The sequence below is a fragment of the Canis aureus genome, chromosome 9 (assembly GCF_053574225.1).
Source record: "Canis aureus isolate CA01 chromosome 9, VMU_Caureus_v.1.0, whole genome shotgun sequence".
Taxonomy (NCBI): domain Eukaryota; kingdom Metazoa; phylum Chordata; class Mammalia; order Carnivora; family Canidae; genus Canis; species Canis aureus.
This window is the reverse complement of record NC_135619.1, coordinates 9,766,532-9,793,077: the sequence shown is the minus strand read 5'-3', so window position 1 is coordinate 9,793,077 and position 26,546 is coordinate 9,766,532. Positions and strand designations below refer to the sequence as shown.

Here is a 26,546-nt window from a genome sequence, read left to right as displayed (position 1 = left end):
ATTCACTCAGATGGTAGAAAACATCACCTTTACAGAAAGCAGTGATCTCTCTGGGATAAGTAACAGGTTGGAGTCTGAGACAATCAAGCCGACTACAGTTTGAGGAGCAACTTCCCAGAGAAGATCGAACCACAGAAAAGTGAACTCCAAAACCTGACATCAAATTCTTCCAGGTTCAGTGGCTGCCTATCAAACTGTGCACTCATATGCTAAGGGACATCACAAGAAACCCAGCAAAAAACAGCAGGTCATTAAGAGAGAAAAAGAGAGGGAAAAAGTCTACCATCTCCACACTTAATATTTATTTATTTATTAAAGAAAAAAACAACGACAAATACCCACCATTTGCTTCGATGTGGATGGAACTGGAGGGTATTATGCTGAGTGAAATAAGTCAATCAGAGAAGGTCAAACATTATATGGTCTCATGCATTTGGGGAATATAAAAAATAGTGAAAGGGAATAAAGGGGAAAGGAGAGAAAATGAATGGGAAATATCAGTGAGGGTGACAGAACAAGAGAGACTCCTAACTCTGGGAAACAAGGGGTAGTGGAAAGGGAGGTGGGCGGGGGTTGGGGTGACTGGGTGACAGGCACTGAGCGGGGCACTTGACGGGATGAGCACTGGGTGTTATACTATATGTTGGCAAATTGAACTCCAATTAAAAATAATAATAATAATAATAAAGAAAGAAAAAAACACATTTATTTCAGATGCCAGCCAATGCAAATGTTGTTAAGATCTGACAAAGCTTCATGATGAATATAACATTTTTTATTACATTATTCTTTATACTTTTGTAATTGTTGGAAAATATTTATAACATTTGGATTCAGGAGTCCTGTTAAAGTTGTAAAGTCAACAATGCTTTTACCTCAACAAGGATTCAAATGCCAGGCTTACTCAGGTTGGTTAATAGTGTATGTTCCTGTATAAGTGAAAGTAAATTCTTGTGTATAAAGATTCTCCAGTTTAAGTACTGTTGGGTCTTCCTGTGTATTGTAAAACCTATCCACAATTCATCACATTGAAGGGTGTAGCTTTCACGTAGTTCAAGGAAGGCACATCTGACGAAGATGAACAAAAACTCATTCAATAAAACTTAAGGACAATGATTGTGACTCAGAGCTTTGACAAAAATGATATATGTTTTAAGAGGACAGAGCCGCCCCGTGCACAGATAGATTTTTTTTTTTTTAGCATTTTCATTGGTATTTCCTCAAGTATTCACTTGATTACTTAAAAAAAAATAATAGTAGATTCAAATTTACACAAAAAAACTCTCTAGAATACAGGTTGACACCAATTAAATTTGAAGAAAGTCTAACATCTACATAATCTGTCCATGCAGAATAATGTCTAAGTATCTGGTTCTAGGTAAAATATAGCTAAAGATCATATACTTTGTGTGCAACACTGTCTGTAAGAGGATCCTGGTGCATAGCAATTAAAAATCACATGGTACTTTGAAATGGATGGAAAAATTATAGCATGTAGTCAAAAATGGCAACTGGAAAAGGAAGTAATATCAGCACACTAATCAAATGCCTTTATGTATTCAAACTTGAATAAAGCAAATATTGATCACATTAGTTTCAATAATAACTCTTGAAATTGAGAGCTGATACAAAACGTGCACATACAGATACATGGAATAGAAACAGAGTTGATGTTCAGTTCTGTGCTAATGGAGCAGTAATAAATAAACCCTCAAGTCTCAGATAATCCAATTTCATTAATACACTAATGATGATGTGTTTTTTGCAGTCAATACACATTTTAATGATATTTTAGCAGTCATATTCCATGACAACAAACACATCAATTAATCATGTCATTTTCCTACTGAAAAGCCTTCAATAATTCCATTTCAACTTTCTAGTAAATGAGTTTCAAGGTTTGTAGCACATCATTCAAGGTTTCTAGTGGTCCTGCCTAATGTGACTTTTAAATAAGCTCTCCCATTCTCCTCTGGATGTTCTTTTTGCTACAGGAATCAAACGATTCGAATCAAAATTGTTCACAGGCCCCCTATACTCTCCTAACACTTCTAACATTCATGAATGCACTGAAAGCTGAGGGTGCTCTTTTCTCTCATCACCATCTTTTAATTATCTTCCACGTCTCAGTCTCTCCCATTCCAAACTATAGTACAACACTACTGTCAGATTAGGCTGACATTTAATCATGTCATTCTTATTCAAAAATCTGAAAATGGCCATCTCAAAAAAAAAGTTTTCTTTTTTTTTTTTTTTTTTTTAGATTTCACATAAAAGTGAGATCATCTGATATTTATCCTCATCTTTTATAACAAATCCATGATATCTGGTCCACGAAGACTTTATGTTCTGCAAATGGATTTGTTTTTCTACCTCAGAAATTCACAAAATCCAAGTACTGAAAAATGATAAATATTTATTGTAGGTTTATTAAATGGATTAATTTTAAGTAAGCCCTACAGAAATGAATTTATCAAGTTTATCTTAAAATTAGAATTAAATATAATTTCATTATCTCTTTCCACTCAATGGATGACAGAAAAGCAAAATCTCTATACTTATGTTACCTTGAAAAATTAAAAGTTAATTTTAATCCAATTATTAATTTTCTAACTTCTTTAAACACTTTGAAAATTAATTTTTAATACATCATTAATCAATAATATATTAGTAAAAGAGCATGTGTTTTGTAATCCTTGGAACATAAGTATAGAATATTAATTCTGCCTTTTGAGAAGATCTTGTTGAATTTTAGGACTGTCTTATGTTTTTGGTTGACCTTGACTTTTTAAAAATGCTTTGAAAAAGCATATCTATCTGAATTGCTCCTATTGGAATCCATAGAAAGTAATAGACCAAACTATTTCAGTTTGATTTTAGAAAATGGGTAAGTTTTAAAGGTCTCATCATGTACATCTGGCAGCATTGTTGCTACATACACTGTACCTTTTTTGTGTAAATTTGCTTTTTGTTTAAGGAATGGAAAAGAGAGAAACTCCATGCATCTTGTTGCTCTGTGAATTCTCCACCTTGCAAGTGTCTAAGAAGCTGCCAGAACCTTTTATTTGTTTTGCAATCTTTAAGCTCTTTAAAAGGACCTTGACATTCTGCTTACCTTCTTCATTTCAGTTACCTATTAGACATCAGACTTTAATGATTTTCTAACTATAACTGCAAAATTACTTTGCTCATTTTTTCTGATGTCACAGCCTTTATCACACAATTCTTCCCTTTCCTTATTTGCTCTAGGGTGACATTGAGGGCACAGACATGAAAATCCTTTTTTGTTTTCTATCCAATTCCCTGGACACACAGGGCTCCTTCCAGCATCCTTCTGTTCCTTCAAATTTACAAAGCTGCCCCCTGACTATAATTCATCTCCCCACTCCCCAAGAAAAAGGCATTTGGTGAACTGATTTTCTCTCTTACACACAGTGAATACAAAGCACCTCATTATATCTCATTGTGGCCTAGTAAACTGCAGAGATGTGATGGCCACTGAGGAGCCTCTGCACTTTGCAGTCCTGATTTCTTCACCCCTTTACTCGCACTACTCTAAGGAAAATAATCTCTAGGCTGAAGGAATCTTAAAGGCATCTCAAATTGAACTCCCTCTCCCCCACCATTCCTCACCACTATAACCTACCTTGTCAGTGTCATCCTACTCTCATCCAACAACCCCTCCCTGAAATCACTTTCATACAAATCTCTTACTCATCCATCGGACCTTTAAAAGAAACCGTTTGAATTTAGTAAGCTCTTTTCATATATTTCTCATCCTCTCTGGGAAAGGATTTTATTGATCCATGAATGTCATGACATTTCCAAGATGATGGCAGTTATAGAATTTTTAACATGGGCAAGACTTGGTTTGGGACAAGATATATGACAAATAGGGAACTGGTGATGATACACATTATACACTACAAAATATTAGGGTAAAGAGAACACACATGTATATGCCAAGAAGGCTCAATAATAGATCAAGCCCTTAAAATAAAACTGAGTTAAGAATGAAGCAGTAAGGAAAATAAGAGTATATATTCTTAAGAGGAAAATAAAACAGCCATTAAAATTGCAAGTGAAATTTCTGATTTGGGCCAGATATTTTATGTCAATAAGCAATAATTACGGTAGAATGTATTACCACATTCTATGTAATTAATTTGTATATAGATAATTATTTTGTATTATATTATTTTTCCATATAGTAAGAAAACAGGGGATTTGTAAGTAAGGCCGGTGAAATAGTGCATTAAGTTATGGGAAAGAGATACTCATTTGGGGAGATTTTGATGCCTAAGATAAATAGAGGAAGAGAGGAAAAAGAAGTGAGATGGGAGTCTGGAAGTTTACTCAAGATACTAGAAAGGGGCTGAAAAACTGGGGCTGTAAAAAAGGAAAGCTTACGTTTACAAAGAGTATTTTTTTATTTCCCTGGGAAATAAATGAAAATAAAAGTATTCCTGACTGTAGCTAACCCAAAAGTTTATTTACTTCAACTTTACAGCATTTGGATATAGAACTTATAAACTGTCTACTATCCATGAGCCTAAGGAGCAAAAACACCTCTTCCTAGGATAAGAACTCAGGTGTCCACTATTGACAGATTGGCCTCTTGATTTCCTTGCAATTGAGTTTAGTTAGGTCATTCTGCAAATTATCCATCTTTCCCATGTCTATCAGTAAGTCATTCTCAAACAAGAGGTCAAAGTGTTATTAATTTTCAGTGAATAAGCAGTCCTGGCAACCAAGTGGAAAAGAAAAATCAGGGAGTGGAAAGCAAAAGGAAAGAATGGCACCTTAATAAATGCTGGCCCATAGCTGTGTGAAACTCCTACCTAAATGAGATTTAATCAGCATTTTTTAAGTGGCACAAATTTCTTATCAATTTTTCATTGCAGTACAAATAACAAAGCAGTGTCTCAGTTACTGACTGTTTTAGAAAGTGAGTATGTCCCATCACAATCTAGTGATCATAGTTATTTCATTTAGCTATTACTCTATTTTCAACTTTGAAATAAAAGAACATATGCTATATGCTATCAAGGCCCAGGGTTAAAATTTTACTTTATTGATGCAGGCAAATTTTCCAGCCTGCTTAAAAAAAAAAACAAAAAGTAGATTTTTTAATAGGCTTATCAATTTTTTTGAGAACCTTATTATAACTAAAGAGAACTTTATGAAACGACCAAGAGATAGTTTGGGAGAGAAAACACTCTTGAGTTAGGTTTTGGGAGAAAGTTTCAAAATTTCATTCTAATAGTGGCTAGCTGTGAGAGAACTGTTAATGTAATCTGACAAAAATACAGAGTATATACTATGTTTGAGGAATGTACTAGTGTTTTATCAAATACAGATATGACTAAAGCTGGTTCCTAGACTTCAATTTGATAACATAGTAGGCTTTTCTCATAGTATCTCTCAAATTGCCCTGCCGTTTTTCTTATGTTTATAGAGCATTTATCTAACAAATTATAAGACATGAGGGAAGATATGTTCCATTGCATCTTATAAGTACTATGAAAAAAAAAATTGTTTATTATAAGTATCAAAGTATTAATACAAGCTTGAAAACAGTCATACTGCAAAATCACAAGTATATTATTTCTAGGGAATCAGCACCTAAAAAAAGAATACTTACTAAGTAGTGGTCCTTTAGTAAACTACACATTTAAATTCTTAGAGTTACTAATCCAAATCTAGTTTTCTTGTCAATTCCCAAACTGAACATATGACCTGGAAAAAAAATATGGCCAACTTGCTAGGGCAGATTTCCATCCAGCAATGTGTTTTGCAAGCATTTACTTTGCAAACTAGAATCTTAGTACCATGTCTGATGAAAAGTGCCAGAGCAAGTCCTACTCATCCATGATGGGCAAGATAAAATTTTAGCTCTCACCTACTAGAATGGAAAAGGCAGGATGCTCAACTTAATCAGGCAAATCTAGCAATTTCTAAAGCAAGACATCTACCACTGAATTTTTCTGTTTCGACATCCAGAAGACCCTCACTGTTCAGACTGCCTTTGTATGTGGTTGTGGGGCTTGAAGGACAGTTGTTTTCCACCTCATAGCTCACTTAATATGTGTTGACCCGTCATCCATACAAACAGGATCATTGTTACATCCAAAACCCAAACTTTAGCATTTCCAATCAATGTGATTGAGCAGAATCAGGGATGTAGCTTATCCTCCCCTAATTTTTCTCTATTTTTAGACTCACTCAGTGACAGGTCTGATGCACAAGAGTGGGCTCTTACTCAACACATCTGCTCCCCATGTGTTGCTGAGTCACACATACTTTTTCGTTACCAAAAGTAACAAATATTTATTTTCTCCTTGACAGTCCCACAGAGTCTTGCAACAGAGGGAAAAACAAGTGAGATTCCATTCAGCTTTGTTCATAAAAAGATCACTATAGTTCTGTGTGTCTCCATTACTAAGAGAGTTGTGGAAACCTTGGAATGTGTTCAGAATAGAATAATGGAAATGATTCGTCAAGATCCGTGAGAAAAGGTCAAAATAATTGATAAGGGCCTAGAAATAAAATCGTGTGCAATTACAGATTAGATCTTGCAAGTAAATATATACATATATTTATATAAATATATATATTATTAGCCTACATCTAAGTTTTGTCTAATCCAAATATTTACAAACCTGAGAGAGGCTTCAAGGAATATTTGAAATCCTCCCTCAAACATAATATCCATGTTAATCATTAATTTTCATATGAGCCTGAGAGGGAATCATGGAATATAACCTAAAGGTAATGATATAAATTACATTTTTCTTGTGACAATGTCAGAGGGAAGAAGTACAAAGCTAGGAATTTCTTTTCTCTCTTGCAATTTTCTATGTAATTCTTTAAACGGCAAATTGCAACTCTGGACTTATACATAAAACCATGTCTGACCTAGAAGACAAGGAGTAAAAAGAGTAGACAAACCCATATAATTTCTCTAAATCGGGTTTATAATTGAGCTACAATTTCAGCTGTATCTTTAGTTTTCTCAAAAGTCTTATAAATGAATGTCATCCTGATTTGATTGACTGATCTTTGTTTCACACCCTTCATAAAGTAGCCTGAAATAGCTGCTGGAAAACACTGCAAACTTACTGAGTTTTAGCAGTCATCAACTTCATATTGTCATAATTTACTGTGGGAGAGTTATAATTAGGTTTACTTATTAACTATAAAAGCTCCAGACAGAAAATTACAAATCATGTTGTTGCCATCTTATCTTGCCAATTCCCTGGTCTTAAAAAAAGACAACACATCTAATTCACCATCATTAAGGATTACCACTCAGAAAGAAATTTTATAAACAAAGAAGACTGACTTCATGCTGCAACAGTGAATTTGCCTTTTCTTTAAAGTGGCTTATTTGCTACCTTAATTGCATATGTGTAAGATCACAAACATTCACAGGATTAGCTCTACAAAGGCATATTTTTAGTATAATGATCACTTTCCTTATATAATCTTATAATGGGTTTAGCATGGTTACATATATTTAGGGGGGAAAAAATCCTTCTATCAAGGTGGCCGAAATAAAAAAAAAATGTTAGCTGACTTGAACATCAGTTGCTGCTTCGTGACCTTGATTGCGTTTAGATCACCTATATTCCCCTGGCTTCAGAAGAACCCACATTATGCTAATAACCCTACTTCCCAAAATATCTAACCCTCTCACATCTTGTTAAGCTAGTGCTGTACCAAAAGCATAGATCACCCAAGTGCTCAGGTGCTTACAGGAAATGCACCCTTTTCAATAAGTCATTTTGGCTTGCCACTGCAAGTGTTCATGCATAAAACATACATACTAGTTCAAGAATTTCCATGAAAATATGTGCCTCAGAAAATTTTCGATGATTTTAAAACCATGTATTTTAAATTGTACATCCAATGTAATTAGAGTACACAGTCTGTTTTCAAATATATTTAAAACTTTAAAGAATTATTCTCCTATCTATGGCTTAACTAATGCAAACTCTGTGTTATTTATCCCGCAAAAAATTAGGTAGAAATTTCAAATTCCTTTCATTTTTTATACGTAAAACCTGGCTTTCTGCTTAAATTCCCTTTGGGATAAGAAATTCAGTCTCAAAATCTAATCTGTTTTCTAGTCTTAAAAATCATCTGACAGCTCTCCAAATGCAAAGTACACATACATTTTGAAAGTTAACCTTCAGGGAATATAAATAGAATAGACAGAAGCACCTTGCTGTCTCATTGTGTGTGAGGGAATGGCATAAATTGATTCAAAATCTATTAAGATTAATCTTTCAAAACTAATACTCTCTGGTTCGAAGGTTACTGAGATAGGTTCCCCTGACATGTTTTATCATATCTCAAAAGTGTCTTAAGAACTCACGTATTATCTGATGTTTATCTAGGTTATTGGCTCATTCCATTCACAGCCAATCCAAGCTATTTCTTGTCAGACAGAAACTGATAAAACTTCAATAGCATTCAAGAATCTTTCCTCAGCAACATGAATATCCCAGGGGTCATGCAGTAGTAAATTTTTGCAAACAAGTAGCCCATTGTATTTAAAAGTGCTTATTTTCAAAGAACAGCTTTCCAGTGAATGACTAAGCTCATAATAATATATCTATGTAAGCTTGCTACTAAGAAACAATTAACACTACATAAAATACAGTGTCTTTAAATATATATCAACTCAAGAAAAATAATGTGGACAGAAAAGTAATTGTGGAATGTATGTGAAAATAAACACAGCCAATATGGACAACCCAGATTCCAAATATTTTTCTCAAGAGGAGAATTTTGGCAGAATTCCAAGATCATAATTTCAGCTTTCTATTTAATTTTGCCTTCATAAAGAAACCCAAAAATGATAACAGATTGCCTTTTTTTCCCTGATAAAACATCCATATAATTATTTATGTCTCAAATAAAATGAGATTCTGATAAATGGTGAAGACCTGAAAAAGCAGGTGGAAGGAAAATTTGATTCTTTAATGTTATCATTGTCATATAACATGAAATTAAGTTAAATTGATAATAAACCCTTAGTAATCCATGCTTTCATAATGCGGGGAAGGACATTTATTGGGAGGGCAACTGTCACTCGAAAGTGGCTGTGATTCTAGTATTTCCCGAATGTCATAGAAACTTAGAAACAAACAGAAAAATATTAAGATCTCTCTTCCAGAGATTTTGCTTCGTTTTGTTTTCATTCATTAAAGTAATCCAGATCCCATCATGATTTCATTATTTTTATTCTTAAACATTATCCATTCCTTCTTCCAAGGAAAGATGAATGCTGCTCAGAGATGAGTTTTTGAAACGTTGTGTCAACATAGATAGAAGAGTGTGTCCAGCTGACCCAGTGTATAAGGACACTGCAGTCAGCCACACATAGACTGCCGAGATCAATTTCTTATCTTAAACAAAACAAAAGAAAACAAAACAAAACGTATTCTTGATTTTCACTGCAGGTACCAGAAGCAAACTTCAGGGAGAGTGAGATTTAAGTCATCTTCTAAGGAATAATGAGGTTTTGGTTAGTAGCCATCTGAGACTAGGAAGTGGTATTTGTAGGAAAAACACCATCTGCTGAAAATAATGAAACAATTTTAGAAATAAAGGATGTTAAGGAAGATCTTTTATCTGGCCATTGTAAGTATTCTAAAAATTATTTATGTCTAGATTATTAAGCAATGACATATACATCTAGAAGTATTACATACTATTATACTAGCTCAGGTCTGCAGGTAATGCTTTTATACATTTCAAGCCTACCCAATTAATCTCTTCCAATTTCTCTTGCGTGGTATTCTTTTGAAATGTATCCAGGAATTAAAATAAAATATTTTCAAAAGAAAGACCCAATAAGCAAAAGCATAAACTCCAACAGAAGGAACTCCCTTTGGATTTGTTTCCCATCAGTCAGGGAAAACTTGTAAAAATGTGTAATAGAACATGTAGCCAACAAAGTAAAAATTACTGACCTACTGGTAATCCCTAATTTAGGAGTATAAGAGTTTTAAAAAGGAAGAAGACAGGAAGAAGAAGTAGAAGATGGAGGAGAAAGAAGTTTTTATAGCAATAAACAGAGCCATTTAATTACGTGCCAAACTTCTACTCTATGGGAAAGTGAACCTCACAATATTTTTATTAATTCTATATTCAAACATCTGATCAAAATTAAACCTTGGAGTGGGTAGATGAAACAAGAACATAAAAAGAAAACGCAAAAAGAAGAAAATGCAAAGACAAGAAGGTTGATATAAATGTTGATGTAATTCATTTAAAACCTCGGTCATGTTAAGACCAATATTCAGTAATGTGGAGGCCTAGAAAATTAAGGCCATTCCACCTCAAGTTTAGCATTAGCACAAGTACAGCCATCTCAGGCCCCTGTGAATAAGAGCTAAACTTTACAGGAAGAAACCACTCCCCCACTCCAGTCAAGCCACCGGCTCATATAGGAATGCGGAACCCCCAACCACTGAAGAATGTAAACCCCGCCCTTTGCTCGCCAAACCCGCGCCCCAGTGCTGACCAGAATAACAGGCTAGTTCAAACGGACCCTATAGGATGAATTGTAATTCAATTGGCCATCTGCGAGTGGACCGATGTGACCATGTAAATTTCTGTATGTGTTACAATCCCCATTGGCCACCGGCCCCTATAAAACTGCTACACCTCTTAACCTCGGGGTCCAAGCCCTTGCTCTGTTGTGTCAGGTGCACTTGGACCCAAGCTCCAGCTTGTAAATAAACCCTCGTGCATTTGCATCGGTGTCGGCTCCTTGGTGGTTTCTCGGATTCACAATCTTGGGCACAAGTAAGAAATGTTACCTCTGTTTTGTTAAGAGCAGATTGGTCCCATCTAGTATCACAGATGAGGAAATCAGGGCACATTGAACAACTGAGATTTTGTTTTACAGTATTAGGATTAGCAATCAATAGGGCTCGCTGATAGAAATCAAGTCTTCCTATGAGTCTTGTAGTTTAGTACAGACTTGATGGGATGAACACTGGGTGTTATACTATATCTTGGCAAATTGAATTTAAATTAAAAAAAACACGAAAGAAAGAAAGAAAGAAAGAAAGAAAGAAAGAAAGAAGAAAGAGCGAGCAAGAAAACTGTGAATCATTAAATGTTGATTGACAAAAATACCTAGAATTTCCAGAGACACCATTTGAACTTCAAGGAAATTAAATGATTTATCCCACAATATTTAACTAGACTTCCTCTTTAAGTCCTATAACCTATGATTTCTTTTTTTCTTTTTTTTTTTCCCCCTTTCCATGGGGCATTCCTTTCAAGGAAGTTCAAAAAAAAAATTACTGTAACAAAAAAATCTTTCAGATTCCTGGCCCTAAGTATGTGTTAATATGCCCTCATAAAACCTACCTTTGATAGCTGTAATTCTCTCTGCTTCCCCCACTGCATTACACCTAGAACCTTATCTAGAAATACTCATAGTGTGTCTAATAAGGAACTCTTTTTTTAAAGCAAGTAAGAGGCACATCTGTTCCACATTAGCTTGATGATTAGTTGCCCTGAAAAAGGAATTTCTTTTTTTTAAGTTCTACCACTTTAAAAAGCAAAAATATATATCTTCTATTATTTGAGCTAACAGTCGGGTGGGGAAGAAAAAATGTAGGAAAATACAGTGGCATTGCCTATTTTTATTTGTTAAATGTGGCAACCCAATTCATGAGAGGAAAATGTAAACTCTTCAGGAAATGTAGCAGAGAGTGTTCAAGGTAATTTGGATTTTATATTAGCTATCACAGATGTTAAGTGCATGCACAATAGGTAATAATCTATTTAGGGAATAAACACCTTCAGTCTGTTTTTAAAATATTTATATGTTTTATTTTATGACTAAATACTATCATTGAGCTAAAAAATTTATACAGCTACAAACATGAAAACATTACTCGTGGATGTAATTCAAGCAAGTGTAAGTATCACCTGTCAGTTGGTTGTTATGAAAACAAATTGTAATTAAAACAAACTCAGATTAATTCAATTTCTTTAAAATTCTTTGCAACTACAGTACAGCTATTTGAGAAATGGAAACTAATTTGACTTCCATTACTCATAATTAGCATTTGTTAATAAGGCAAGAACTTTTATAAAAGCGGTAGCATCTCTGCTTCCAACAGTAGAGGAATTGGCTATTATTAAATTTAAAATATTATTGGTTAGCTTAGATAACTTGCCTAAAATGACCCAGAATTATGAAATTTTGAGAATAACTTTGCCACTCTGGGTTGTAATCTAAAACTTGCTTTATGTTCTCGAATATCCTACCCCAAAGACTCCTGAAATCTATCAGTGGATATTTCATAATAGTCTGAACACCTTTTTTCTCTTTTTATGTAAAAATCAACGTGTAATAGACAGAGAAAGTATAGTCTGCTCCTTCAATTTTACAGGTGCATAAAAAGGTTTTCTACACTTTCACAAAATAACTGAATAGAAAAAGAGAGTCATTTTATGCCTAATTCCTAGCTAGAATTTAAATTCCATTTCACATTTATTTTAGGCAAAGAAAACTTTACTTAAACACACTGTGTGACTGCACTGAAATATCATGACTTCCTCGGTCTCTCCAATTGTTCACTCTGGAACATTCAGGAAACCCTGCTCAACTTCTCTTGCTCAGTCCTGTCGTTCTTCCTCTCTTTACTTGTCCGAAGGCTTTTAAAATTCTCTTCCTTAACAAAGATCCTATGACTAAGAAATCCAAAAGAAAGCAAGCTAATCTTTCCACTTCTAAATCTTTTTCCTCTCCCTAGCACATTTCTACCATACAGTAAAAGCACTCCTGGATTAATGCTTGTAGCACTTTGCTATTGGTGCTTGCATAAAGTGAGCTACAAATGCTTCATGCAAAATAGATGGTGAATTCTAGACCTTAAATTACTGTGTTTTTTGTATGCTAATCCAGGAAGGTTCTCTTCATTTGAGAAACTTTGAAATCAGGGACATTATCATTTCGAAATAATTTTGTGGATCCTGTAGATACTCACATGACATAAAACCAACATGATATAAAATTCAGTTTAAATCTGCTCAGCCCTGGCCTAAACTAAGTGAATGCCCCATATTATTAATGCATAGATTTATTTATTTATTTATTTATTTATTTATTTATTTATTTATTTATTTTAAGATTTTATTTATTTATTCATGAGAGCCACAGAGAGAAGCAGAGACATAGGCAGAGAAGAAGCAGACTCCTCACAGGGATCCTGATGTGGGACTCTATCCCTAAACTGGGATCATGCCCTGAGCCAAAGGTAGACGCTCAACTGTTGAGCCACGCAGGCGTCTGTGCATAGTTTTTTTTTTTTTTTTTTTTTTAAAGCTGTAAAAATACACCTATGAAGGTCTATGTCAGTAAATTACAAAATCTAGGGGTTGAAAAGAAAGTAAAATATATTGATTTTCACACTGACCAGAAAACAAATTTAAGTTGTTTTATTGTGTGTGTGGGGGTGGGGTGGGGTGGAGGGGAGGGAGGGAGATGACAAGAATTTTAGGTCTTGCAGGTGACATCCCACAATTTCCTGTTGTATGGATGTAATTAATTACCCCTGACATTCATTTACAAAAGTGTATTTTATCAAATGTCTTCCTAGAACTTAAAGCTGATTGTCGTCCCCAAATACCATGATATTAAAAGATATATTTGTTCAACAAAGCAGTGAAGTATACAAAGTATGAGTTTTTAGTCACTAAGCTTAATCCAAATCTCAAAACAAACAAAAAAAACAAACTTTGATAGAAATCTTATCTAAAATAACAGGTACTAGATAAAAGTTGACCAGTTAATCAAAAAGGTCACTTAGAGGACAAAAATACCTTAAGCAATTTATTAGATAAACAGAAACAGAAAAAGAGATTGAGATATTCACAGATGTGACAATATTTTCATATATGACCAAACTTTTTCTTTCGGTAGGTATATTAGTTTGTGTTCAGCAGGACTGAGCAAGATGTTAAGTGCAGGTGGCTTATTTGGAAGGTGATCCCAGAAAGAATGCAGTAAAAGCAATTCAGAGATGGTGGAAAAAACAAAAATGTGTAGTGTTAGCCATGGTTCTTGAAACCCAATCATACTGAAGACCCTCTGAAAAACTGTGTGGTACATCTAAAAAGAGATAGACCCAGGCTGTATTTTTATTCACTGATCCCTATGCCTCATTGAATCAGAGTTGCATTCAGGAGTATTAAATCCTTAGCACTTTGGGATTTAGGACCCCCAAGTATTAAATGGCGCTGGACTGAGCAAGATTTTGTAGCCCCAGGGAGACTCCTTAGACAGAAAGTCAGAGAAATGCATACTTCGGAATGGATTCTGTAAAGGTGCTGAGTACTCTGCACTGAAACTGTAGGGAAACAGAGAGGATGTAAATGGGGCATCAAGCAACCCCAGTGTCTGCTATTATTGTGAGTGGCAGGGCAGGGTCCCTGGGTGGAATTTCTCATTGTTTTTCTTGATTAAACCAAAGCTATTATCTTTTTTCTATAATGTTCCATTCCTTTAAAGTAGTGGGAAATTAAAGATACTTGGAAAGCAAAGTGCAAATTCCTTTAGATGATTTAGTTTTCATAATTTTGTTTTCTCCAAGCCTTTACAGTCATTTTACCCTCAACTAATTCTGTGTCATGTTTTTTAACAGTATTTAATAGAACTATTTTAACAGTGATTTAATGTATACAAAAATAATATCTTATAATCCATAATTAGCATAAACATGTTTAGGAACACACATGCTGAATCTTGGTAAATGTACAACTTAACTGGTGGAGTAGCTAAGGCAGTTGAGTCAGATTTCGGCTTGCCTCAGACACAGGTGAAAAAGTTTAGCAATGAAGTTCCAACTATGGGTTGGTTGATCTTGTGGTTTTGATAAGTGGAAACTGCTTTTAAAAGTTCCTGGTGTTTACTGCTGCCGTGGATCTTGCTCTCTCAGTCCTAAAAAAGACTCATCATGGTTATTTACATTTAAAAAATTGCAAATTAAAAAATGATTCATTGTGTGGTCTAGAAAGGTCACACTCTAGCCTTGTGCACTCACATCCAGATATTCAAAAGATAAAGTCACACCCACAGCTAATTGAGAAGGTAAGACACTCACTCACCCAAACAATGAGGCAGAGATAAAAACACTGGTAAATTAAACAAATCCTTTAAGATAATAATGTGTCATAAATTCCGGCAATCACAGACTTAAAAATCAATCACATAAGACAAAATCTAGCCAAATATATGAGTGAGTAAGCCCTTTAGCCTCACTTTGCTTTTCTGTCTTGAAGCTTCTCTTATTTATAGGCACGTTGGCCCTTTACAACAGTATGTCTTTCAAATTTTCTTTCTTTCATTTCTAGCATCATCACCAGGAAACAGGCTGTTATGCTAGAATTTCACTTCTAGGCCCCTCTTGTATCTAAATGGGGCCAGTTCTAAACAATAGAAAATGGATGGAAGCAATGTGCTACTTCTTGGCCCAGATATTTGAAAAATGGGTATTCCTTCTTCCCATTTCCTTTACTATCTATTGGCTAGATATCAAAGCTCAGAGTGACCTGGAAGATGATAAAGCTCCTGCAGCCTGGACCCTGAAGAGCTGGATGAATGGATCATGACCCTTTCCTAGTCACTATCCTCTGACTTGGAACTACCTTTGACTATTTAGCTAGAGAGAAAAAAGAAAAGATTATATTGAAGCCTACATTTGAAAAACGCCATGTGTTTCCCAAACCATTTCATTTTCCTATGAATACAGGAAGACCTAATACTGAGACTACCTTGTTCTTAGGTTGGGCTTTTATCTCTTAGTTCCAGCTAGTAGATTTTGGGTAGGATTGAAGTATATCACTTTTAAACACAACTATAAACCACGTGTACAATCCTGCATTCTCACTATTCTCCTCTGCAGACTTTTGGAATTTTATGTTGAAGATAGGAGCCTGGGTCCCTAACTGACCAAGTAAAGCAATTTGCATTGAATAATACAGAAACTAGAAACTTGAAGTGGGGTACTGCCAACCCGGAAGCGTTAAATGTATAGAATTGGTTTAGTGGTCAGATGGTAGATGATGAGGAAACAGATATCACAGGTTTAATGCTAGGAACATGTTTTATAAACTGCCACCTGCAGTCTGTGCCTGCTGAACTTATTCTAGGCAAGAGATTAGAGAACAAAACCAATAATAGTATGTGCCAGTTGTTTCTGCTGTTTGGTAATAGTTCTAATAAAGAGATGGACTAAGAAAAAGTGGCTAGGTTTGCAAGCAAAAATTAAAAAGAATAAAAATCTAGAAGTGCTGGGCCTTGCTCTATGTCTCTAGACCACAACTAGTAAGAGAAGGAATTCATAAAAATCTTTATGAATGAGTCACTCTGTGACTCAGTCTTGTGCCCAAATTCAAATTTGTAATCCAACCTTCCTAAAAAGACTGACAGCTTTAAGAATTGAGCTGGTATTAACAGAGAGTCAGAAGATTGATGATAAAGAAGAAAGGAGATAAACAGATTTGTGAGCAAGAGCTCTTAGGTAGAAGCAAGATATGAGCAGTAGAAGAACACCACAAGGCAAATCCCAAGTCCCTCAGAGGGAAATGACAGAGACATGAGCTTGAGGAAAGGGTGGTGATAAATATGGTACATCTTTGAAGCCCAGGGGCATGGGATACCTGGATGGCTCAGTGGTTGGGCATCCGCCTTTGGCTCAGGATGATCCCCAGGGTCCTGGGATGGAGTTCCACATGTCTCTGTCTCTCCCTTTGCCTATGTCTCTGCCTCTCTCTGTGTCTCTCTCATGAATAAATAAATAAAATCTTTAGAAGACAAAAAAAGAAGTCCAGGGGTACAGCATCCTGATCTTGTGGCTTCCAAGGCCTTAGAGTCACAGGTGTAGAGTATGTGCTCTCCTCTTCTACCTCTGCCCCTGGGTAATCCCTAGACTCATTATAATGCATTTGCATTGTGATTAACCACCCCCACCATGGAGAAAGGGTGCCATGAGTTTCCAGTACAAACCCTATAGGATCAAAAACTTCCCTTCCCAACCTGTGAGCGGAGTTTCCCAAAGGACTGGAAGCAACTCCATTAGAGATCACCTCACTGTATATCACATCTCTTCCCAGCCCAGAAAGACCCAACAAATACCAGTCCCAAAACATCCTAGAGGTCTGTTCCACCTCATGGAATCTGTCCCCTCTCTCACCTTAAGTACACTAAAGAGTGTATTTTCCCTTTAATAAACTGCTTTCTGCTTGCTACTTTCCTTCTGGCTATCTTTATTCAAGTGCAGATCCTCACATAAATCTATTCATGCGGAATCCAAGAATGGAGACCACCATTCACACATCCCAGACTCTCCCATCAGTAACATATCTAAGGAAGATCTTTAGATGTGACTACTGGCACATAGAATTGACAAGAAATAAATAGGTCAAAAGAAACAAAATCTGTAGCAGAATTCTATCGACAAAAAGAGAAAACATGAGGCTGGTCTAAAACAATGGAGGATTGTTGGCCTTTACAATGTTCACTAAGCAGGTTTCAGTATTTCTCTATTCCAGAGTCTATTATGTGGAGGCCATTCTTCACCTTTTCATATGAGAATGTATCATGTCACTGTTGGGTTTTGAGAGAAGGGGGTCAGATAAATGCTCTTCAATTTATAGGATGCTGGTCCAGTAGAACAGACAGTGCATCACCTAGAGATTCTAGACTTTGAACTGGAGGCAGTGACTGGATTAACTTTGGGTTGTCTGCATCACTGGAGAGATCATTAATGTTCTCTATGTTTAAAAGAAACAGTGAAACATACTTCATACTGTAAGGACTGACTCTGGCAGAGAAAACACTTTGTACTCACCAAATATATCTTCTTCTTTAACACATGGGAAGACTACATTTTCCAACCATCCTTTTGTTTGGTGGTTAGGGGTGTGGGTCATATGATTGAAACCTGGCAAAGAAATGAGAATAGAAGTGATGTGTGCCACTTCCACACATGGAAAAACAAAAGCAGAAATCTATGTGATTGTTTATGCTCCTTCTTCTCTTTTTTAGAGATATTAGGAGCCATTTCTTGAGAATAGCAGAGTCACACAATGGGGGGTCTGTGAATGACTGCATGAAGCAGAGTCACACCTGCCAACACAATAGACTGTGAAATGTAAATAAGCAATAAACATGCATTTTGCTAAGTTATTAGGTTTTGAAATTTGGTATAGTATATTTGTTTCTTAAAATCAACTTGACAAATTACCACAGATTTGGTAGCTTAAAACAACAGAAATTTATTCTCTCACAGTTCTGGAGGCCAGAAATCCAAAATAAAGGTATCTGCAGGGTTATTTTCCCTTCTGAGATTCTAGAGGCGTGTTCTTCCTTGCCCCTTCCAGTTTCTGGAGGCTGGTAGCTATCCTTGGTATTTTCTGGCTTTTATATATCATTCTAACCCCTATGTCCATTCTCACATTGATTTCTCCTTTGTATCACTGTGTGTCTCAAATATTCCCCTGCCTTTCTAATGACATCTGTCACTAGCTTTAGGTCCCACCATTCAACCTCCTACTACATTTAGCCTATTCAATTAATTAAGCTCTCAAGTTATGCTACACACTTCGTTATTAGAAAAAATACTACCCAGACCAAAGGTCAATGTTTCAAAATTCATAGTAATCAAAATATTTTAAGTGGACACACAGATGAATATTAAGAATTATATTTGTCATTTTTAAAGTTCATTCTAAATGATATAGAATGTGTCAATTTTTAAAATAGATAAATAACTCTACCTCTGAAACTAATGAGGTACTATATGTTGGTTAATTCAATTTAAATTTTAAGAATTAATTAATTAATTAAAAAGTGAAAGAAAAATAAAATGAAATAGATAAATGTCATGTAATTGAAAGAAAAAATCTATTAGTCAGCAGTAGAAAACAAAGGGGCTTTCCTTAAAAAAAAAAAAAAACCACAGCATCAGGAAGCACTAAATTGATAGCACTCAGGAAGAATAAAGGTATCCTCTGATGAGGAAATAGATATTTTTGAACAAGACTTATAGGCAGTCTCCAAGTTTGGACAAACGGCATCCAGTAGTGACTGACTTCTTTTTTTTTTTTTTTTTTTTTTTTTTTTAGTGACTGACTTTTGAAAAGGTGCTAAACTTCCACCTATATCCTCATTTTGAAAAGATAAGCAGGTCACATTCTGTTCTTGCCCAGTGTGCCCCTCCATATAAGATTAGATTCTTTAGTTTGACCATCAATGGTCATATAAACTAAAACACAGAAACAAGGAGATATCACAAGAAGCAATGCTAAAGAACCCCACTGAGACTGGATGTTCAGTCAAAACAGAGCTTCCTTTACACTGACCCACCAAAACAAGAGAAAAAAAAGACAACAGCATAAATTAGGAAGTAAAATGGCAGTCAATCTTTTGACTCAATTATAATAAATTAGAAAATAAATTAAAACCCATTTCAGTAGGGACATGTCAATTGCTCTTATGAAAATCCTCACCAAAAGAAAATATATCAATGACCTCATTGTAATCTCTACAATCTTAAATAATTTTACCTGAATATTTATTACAGATATTTCAACAAACATGAGTTCTAGTATAATTTATGCAAATCCACATCAATCTTAAATTGAAGATTATTGGAACAAATATGTTTTTGGCTTATTACAAAGATATGGAAATATGGCATCAAATAGCAGAACTAAATCACATTCTTATAAATATATTATGGCCCAAATTTTCCTAAAGTCAACAGAAAGGAAAGACAATTAACACATTATTGATATGTTAATTTTGTTCTAATTTCCGAAGCTATTCATTTTATGTATTTTAATGCTCTGGGCACGGTTTTAGTCAAATGAAGTAAGTATAATACTGCCCTTATTTATTTACTTAAAGAAAATATGTATGCTAACTTGATAGGATTTTAAACTAAAGAAAGATATGGAATTGTTACATTTTCTTCCCTATTGACCATTAAAAATAACAACACCAATTATAACAACAACAACCTCTCTTCACACTGCTCTGGACATTAACTGGTAGTCAAGTATCAGATCATGAGAGCTAATATTTTTGCATTTCTTCTCATCTTATTTTCCATTTGATGTTAGTAAATAATTCCTTTCCTGACTACTGTGTAAAGAAAATATTAGCCTGGTTAATAACAGAATTGCAATTTGGTGACTTCTGGACAACAAATTTTAATTTCTCTGTCATTGTTTTTCATCAAACCTTGAAACCTTGTTAAAATAACTATTTTGATTCAGTTGGTTTTGGGGAGGGACAGTTATCATACATTTCAAAAAATTTCCTTGGAAATGCCAAATGCTGCTGGTTCATGGACCACACTTCAAATAACAAGGTTGTATCACATTAGGGGAATATTCAATTTGCATTTCATTAAATTCATACTGGCTACAATGATTACAGAGCCATATAATATTAACTTACAACAACACCACGTAGTTGAAAAGAAAAAAATACACAAAAGGACATGTAATAACTTTAGAGTTCTTAAATTCCCCCCTTTATATTCTTTGAACATGCTTTGCATATCCTAACTATGCAACAATCTAGTTCAGTAGCCAACACTCTCAACTACACTAACACTTTACAACTATACTAAGACTTTCTCAACCACAAGATTTCCTTGCATCTTGCTCATTTATTTATTTTTCATATTTTTAGTGTCCACAAGTGCTCTTGGCAGCTTAGCAAGAGCTCATCTCTCATTTCATAGCCATATGCTGCTTAAGTAATAACAAAGCCTCTTTGCACAAATGGAAAAATGAGCATTCTTAAAAGCATCTCTTTTGAGCTCTTGCCAAAAGGTGCTTACCTCTTTGAGATCATTGTTCAAACCCAACTTGATTTCCTGCACTGTATGCATTCAAGTTTGCCACAATGTGATGACCCATTAGGATCACCTCTCTAAGAGATAGCCATTTTTCAAAAAGAGAAACTTGTTGGAAATCAAACAATTCACCTGAGGAATTATGTTCTTTAGAAAATATCAAAATTTTGTTCATTGTTAGTTATCATGCATGTATATGTACAAATATACACATAAATTAAGTCTACAAATATGGAGAGCTTAAAGAGTGGAGTGAGAAAATTAATAACAAATATTTAAGAGAAGTATAAGAAGCCATATTTTCTAAATAAGGTTTCCTTGTACCTGAAAATAATATGCTTACTTAGAGGTAGCATGGAATAATGATTAAAGTATATATATTGGAATCAGAGGGATTTAGCATGAATCTCAGTTCTACTGTTCATTAGCCATGTGATGTAGGACTTAACCAGTCTAGATTTCAATTTCTTTATAATAGCTTCTTCAAAAATTTATGCTAGTTTTCACTACATAGCAAAATCCACAAAATCATGTAGGCATAGAGTAATAATTATTTTCTAGCTCAAAGGTTTGCAAGATGTCTTGGTGAATGGGTTAAGTCCAGGTCAGCTCCATGTACTCCATTCTGGGGCTTGAGTTGGATGGGCAGTCGCTACCTGGAGGCATGGTTTCTTCATGGTGGATTTCTGAAGCTTCTAGGTATTTAAATATAAAATGTGCTGCTTCTTAAGACCCAGGTTCTACACAATGACAATGCCACTTCAGCTCACATTTGATTGATCAAAGCAAATGATATGGCAGGCCCAACATCAAGGAGGTGTGAAAGAAAACAACCCCCTCTCCCCCCCAGAAGTGGTAAGGGGAAAGGCAAAGACAATTATCTGAACATAATCTAATCTTCCCGCAATTTCCTGTGAGGGTTTTAAAATGTATTTCAGATGCTTAGAGACTGCTATTCAATAAGTGTTCAGCTAATGTTTAGAATAGAGAGAGATTTAGAGCAACACCAAGACAGAATCCGGCCAATTGTTCACTAGCCATTTCCCTTTTGCTCTTAGATACACAGGTCAACCACATTTTACAATTTCCCTTACGTTTAGGTGCAGTCATTTGTCTGAATTCTGTCCAGTGGAAAGTAGAATCAAGTAATATACTAGACCTCAGTCTAGCTCAAAAAATCTCCCTGAAAAACTAGAGTAAGGCTTAAAACTGAAGTCCCAGAGGAAGAACCAGAGGTTCTAGACAAGGATGTCCAGTAAAATTATTGTGATGATGGAAATGCTCTATATCTGCACTCTTCAATACTAATGAGTCAGATGTGGCTACTGAGCACTTGAAATATGGCTACGGTAACCTAGGAATTGAATTTTTCATTTTAATCCATTGAAATTTAATAGCCACATGAACAATGAACACCATTACTATGGTTTTAGGGAAGTACAAAGATTCTAGATAGAAAGAACCTACAAGGTTGGATACTAATTATCCAATTGAACTATGATATGAGAAAAAAATAAATTTTTACCTTCTTAAACTGCTGAGATTTGGAGATTATATGATAGAGCTGTTAGTCTACTCCAATAGCAACTATATAAAACAGAGTTAAGCATGAAGAATTTGGCATTAGACAGAGCTAAGATTTAATCCTGACTCCATAATTTACTAGCTGCATAACACAGGACAAGTTATTTAGCCTATTCCTTCATTTGTTGAATAAGAATATTACCAAAACCCACCTCATAGGGTGGCTGTATGAGGATTAAATATGTTAAGTAATGTTTTTATAGTGATACCTGAAACAGTAAGAACTTAAAAATGACAGTTATAAAAATTGTTGTTGTTAACTAATGAAATAACTGAAAATACAGAATTCATGAGGTCACCCAAAAATCCCTCCTTAACTTAATGAAACATGATAAAATTTTTATATGAGAACAAAGGATTGAGGCAAATCCTACCACCAGTCAAATAAATTTAGATAGAATGGATTATAGTAGTATAAAACCACAATTCAGTATTATTTCTAGGACTTTAATAACTGCATAAAAACAAGCAAGTAAAAGGAACTCCATATTTGTTATAAAAATGATTAAGGAAAGGGATTGCCTTAAAGAAATATACTAGCTAATAATAATAAAATCTAAAACCGTAGTTGAAAAACCACTCAAAGGAAAATAATGGAACATGAAAACTGAAAAGAGATGCATTAGTTTAAGAATAATTTTCTACTAACCCTACCACCCCAACATTGACTATAATTTGTTTGGGACCCTGTTTTAGGGAAAATACAAGTCTGTGTAGATGCCCATGAAATTGCTAAGCAGAGTGGATATGGAGATGGAGTGGGTAGTTTATAACGGGACACTTACCTAAATCAAAAGCAAATGAAACATTTTATTGTGGAAATGTGAAATTTCCATAATAATTTAACAAATTACCACCAGCATAATTTCATATGCACTTTAAAGAGACATTTATCATCAATTTAGAAATGCCTATTTCATCTAATTAAAACAAAGCCTAATACCTGTTGTGATAGAAATTTACACCAAGAAACAATATAATCTAAAATCATATTTGTTGTTTTAAAGCTAAGTGACCTAACCTTAGGCAGAGAGCAATCAACTCATTTCAAGTGAACTTATTCCAATTTCAACTATATGGTGAAACTTGAAAAACTATCAGAAATTTTGTCTTATGGTGATGTATAATTTAGGTAAGGCATTTCACATTCCGTTTGACTCAGTATATATCACGAAAAAATCCTTTTCAAATTTTGATTTAAAATATCTACTTGCCAATTTTTGAAATCCTACTAACCTAAACATTACAGAAACAAAAAATAAATTCCCTCTTAGTCATAAATCTCCAAGAACTTCTTGGTTTTGTGGGGTTGTCTTGTTTTGTCAAGCCCATTTTCCATTGTAAAAAACAATATAAGATCACCATTTCCCTTCGATCATCTCACCTAGTACCATGGCATTAAATACAATCAATATGCCAATGACTCCCAAATTCGTATCTCTATCCCTGACTATATCAGGTGACCTTACTGAGATAACACATATCTGTAATTATCTCAGTGGCTTTCAACAACACTTATTTCTTGTGCCCACTTCTCTAGTGCTAACAACTCTGATAGGCTTGACTAGGAGCAGCTCAGTGTCATTTCATCTCATCAGATCCCAAGTGAGAAGATCAAAGAATGCTATTCTCACAGTAGAGAGCAGAAAAGGGGATGGAACTAAAACATGCTAGCACATTTAGAGATTTTGCTCAGATACATCAGCTTTCAAGTCTCTTCATATCCTATTGACCAAAGCTATTTATCTGGCTAAATCCAAAGTATCAGGGTAAAAAATATGTTACCTTATTAGAAGAAATAGTAAGGGAGAAGAAGGGACAAATTCCTGTGAAAGAATAATGCCATTTATGGCACTACCCTCTCTCTGAACTCCTCATTCATATACACACTAAAGCTACTCAATAACTCCAATTGGATGTCTAATAAACATCTCACCCTTACCATGTCCAAAACGAAGTTTAAATTTCCAGTGCCCTCTCCAAGCTGCACTCTTGTCTTTCCTGTCTTAATAAATATATCACCATCCAGTCTATATTTCTGCCCAACACTCTCTCACAACCTATACTATTAACTGTCTCCTTTTGTGAGGGGTAGTATTTACAGATCTACATCTGGGCACTAGATTGCTTATTACACTGAGGGGAAAGTTGAGGTTATTATATATTTTTAAACCTTTATATTATGAACATTTTCAAGTACATATAAAGTAGTGGTAATGGTATAATGAATTTCATGTACTTCGATAAGTCTCAAAATCATGACTAATCTTATTTTATCTGAACCTCATTTGCTCCCACCCAACACTTCTCCTTATGTTTTTATTTTATTTTTTAAAGATTTTATTTATTTATTCATGAGAGACACAGAGAAAGAGGCAGAGACATAGGAAGAGGGAGGAGAAGCAGGCTTCATGCAGGAGCCCGATGTGGACCTCGATTCCAGGACTCCAGGATCAAGCCCTGAGCCAAAGGCAGACACTCAAATCTCTGAGCCACCCAGGCATCTCTACAAATGGTTTTAAAGCAAATTTCAGATATATTATTTTATCTTTGAGATTATAATACAGACAGTAGTATTTTTAAATTATCAAACAAATCACTTTATGCTCTTGTATTAAAACCTACCCTACGTTCTTATCACTGTGGGAATAAAATCCAATTTCCCTGATACCTACAGCATCAGCCCACATGTACCCTTCTAAATTCATTTCCCCTCATGCTTCCATCACTCTCATCTAGCAGACTTTTGACACTCCAGAATTTCTATTCATATAATTGTCCTTTGCCTCCCAAACTGTCCCAATCTTCACAGTTATCTTCTTCTTATATTTAGGACTCAGCTTAAATACTAACTTCTCAGAAGAACATTCCCTGAAAATTATTGTAAAATAATCATCCAGGCACTCATTAGAAAACTCTGTTGTTTGTTGTTGCTATCATAGTACTAAACATAATTTGGCTATTTATTTTATTAGTGTATTACTTGTTGTCTACTCACTCTACTAGGATTTTGAGAGAAAAGAATTGGCATTTTAATGACTACATCCTTATGTTTAGAACAAGTGCCTTTTTCATTGTATGTGTTAAATAGATATTTGTTAAATGAATAGGCTGGTAAACTTTCTACTACTTGGACCAAAATCCTCAGTATTTTTATTGAAGAGTGAAATCAACGTTATGAAGTCATATACTTTCTAGGTCCTATAATATATTTCTCCCCAAGTTTCAGAATTATATAAAACAATCACCCCAGAAATAGGAGAATGCTATCTTGCCATTTTAAGATTAAATACATTGATACATTCATGTCTTATTTAAGTGAAGAATTAAGTCTGAAAGTTGGATTAGGGAATGTATAATACACTGAAGAGCAATGAAAGGTAGTTCTAGAATGCTCTCTATTACATAATTTAAGACACCTTAAAAATAAAAATTAAAGATCAAAGGTATCAGTTTTACGTTTATTTTTGAGGCTTCCAGACATAAACTCAGTTCTAACTTATCCAAGAACTTTCTATGGACATTTTTCCTTGGCTAGGCTAAAACCATTGAGAATCATCTTCTCTACCTAATCCTTGACCAAATTTGAGGCAGAATATATTAGCAATTAAATAAAAAATATACAAGCAATTGCAGACGGCAGCACACAGAACTAATAATGAAATGTTTTGTCATCTGCAGATTCCATTAGGTGAAGGATGATGAGTAAGCCTTGTTAATTTTTCCTTTACCTCTATCCAGATAATATATATATATATATATATGTTTTTATAAATGCAGCCACTTCCCCATCTTCCAAGCAAATTGCCTCCCTAAGCTCGTTGAGGGAAATTTAGTAGCCACCATTGGCTAAAAATATTTTATAATAAAAAATCATTACTTAGAACTGAAACCATTACCTTGAAAGGATTTTAATAAAGAACAAAGTTTCTACCCATCTTAGACAAAGTGAGAACTTTCTTCAAATCATCTTCAAGTGGATAAAAAAGCAGAGAGGAAAATAAACTGTTATTTCTGGCATCCAAACATGACACTAGAAAGAACTGAGACCCCTCC

The 26,546-nt window shown here is 34.7% G+C and overlaps 1 long non-coding RNA gene across 8 annotated transcripts in view; it reads right to left on the bottom strand.

Moving 5' to 3' along the window:
- LOC144320379 (uncharacterized) overlaps positions 1-26,546 on the bottom strand; it is a 261,658-nt gene that overhangs the window by 13,273 nt on the left and 221,839 nt on the right. For 6 of the 8 annotated variants that reach the window (XR_013385901.1, XR_013385897.1, XR_013385903.1 and 3 more), the window contains one exon: positions 17,889-17,981. This is a non-coding gene — a long non-coding RNA (uncharacterized LOC144320379). Of the gene's footprint in view, positions 1-13,461; positions 14,978-17,888; positions 17,982-26,546 lie in introns of those variants that run through there. The other 2 variants (XR_013385915.1, XR_013385914.1) reach the window with 1 other exon arrangement.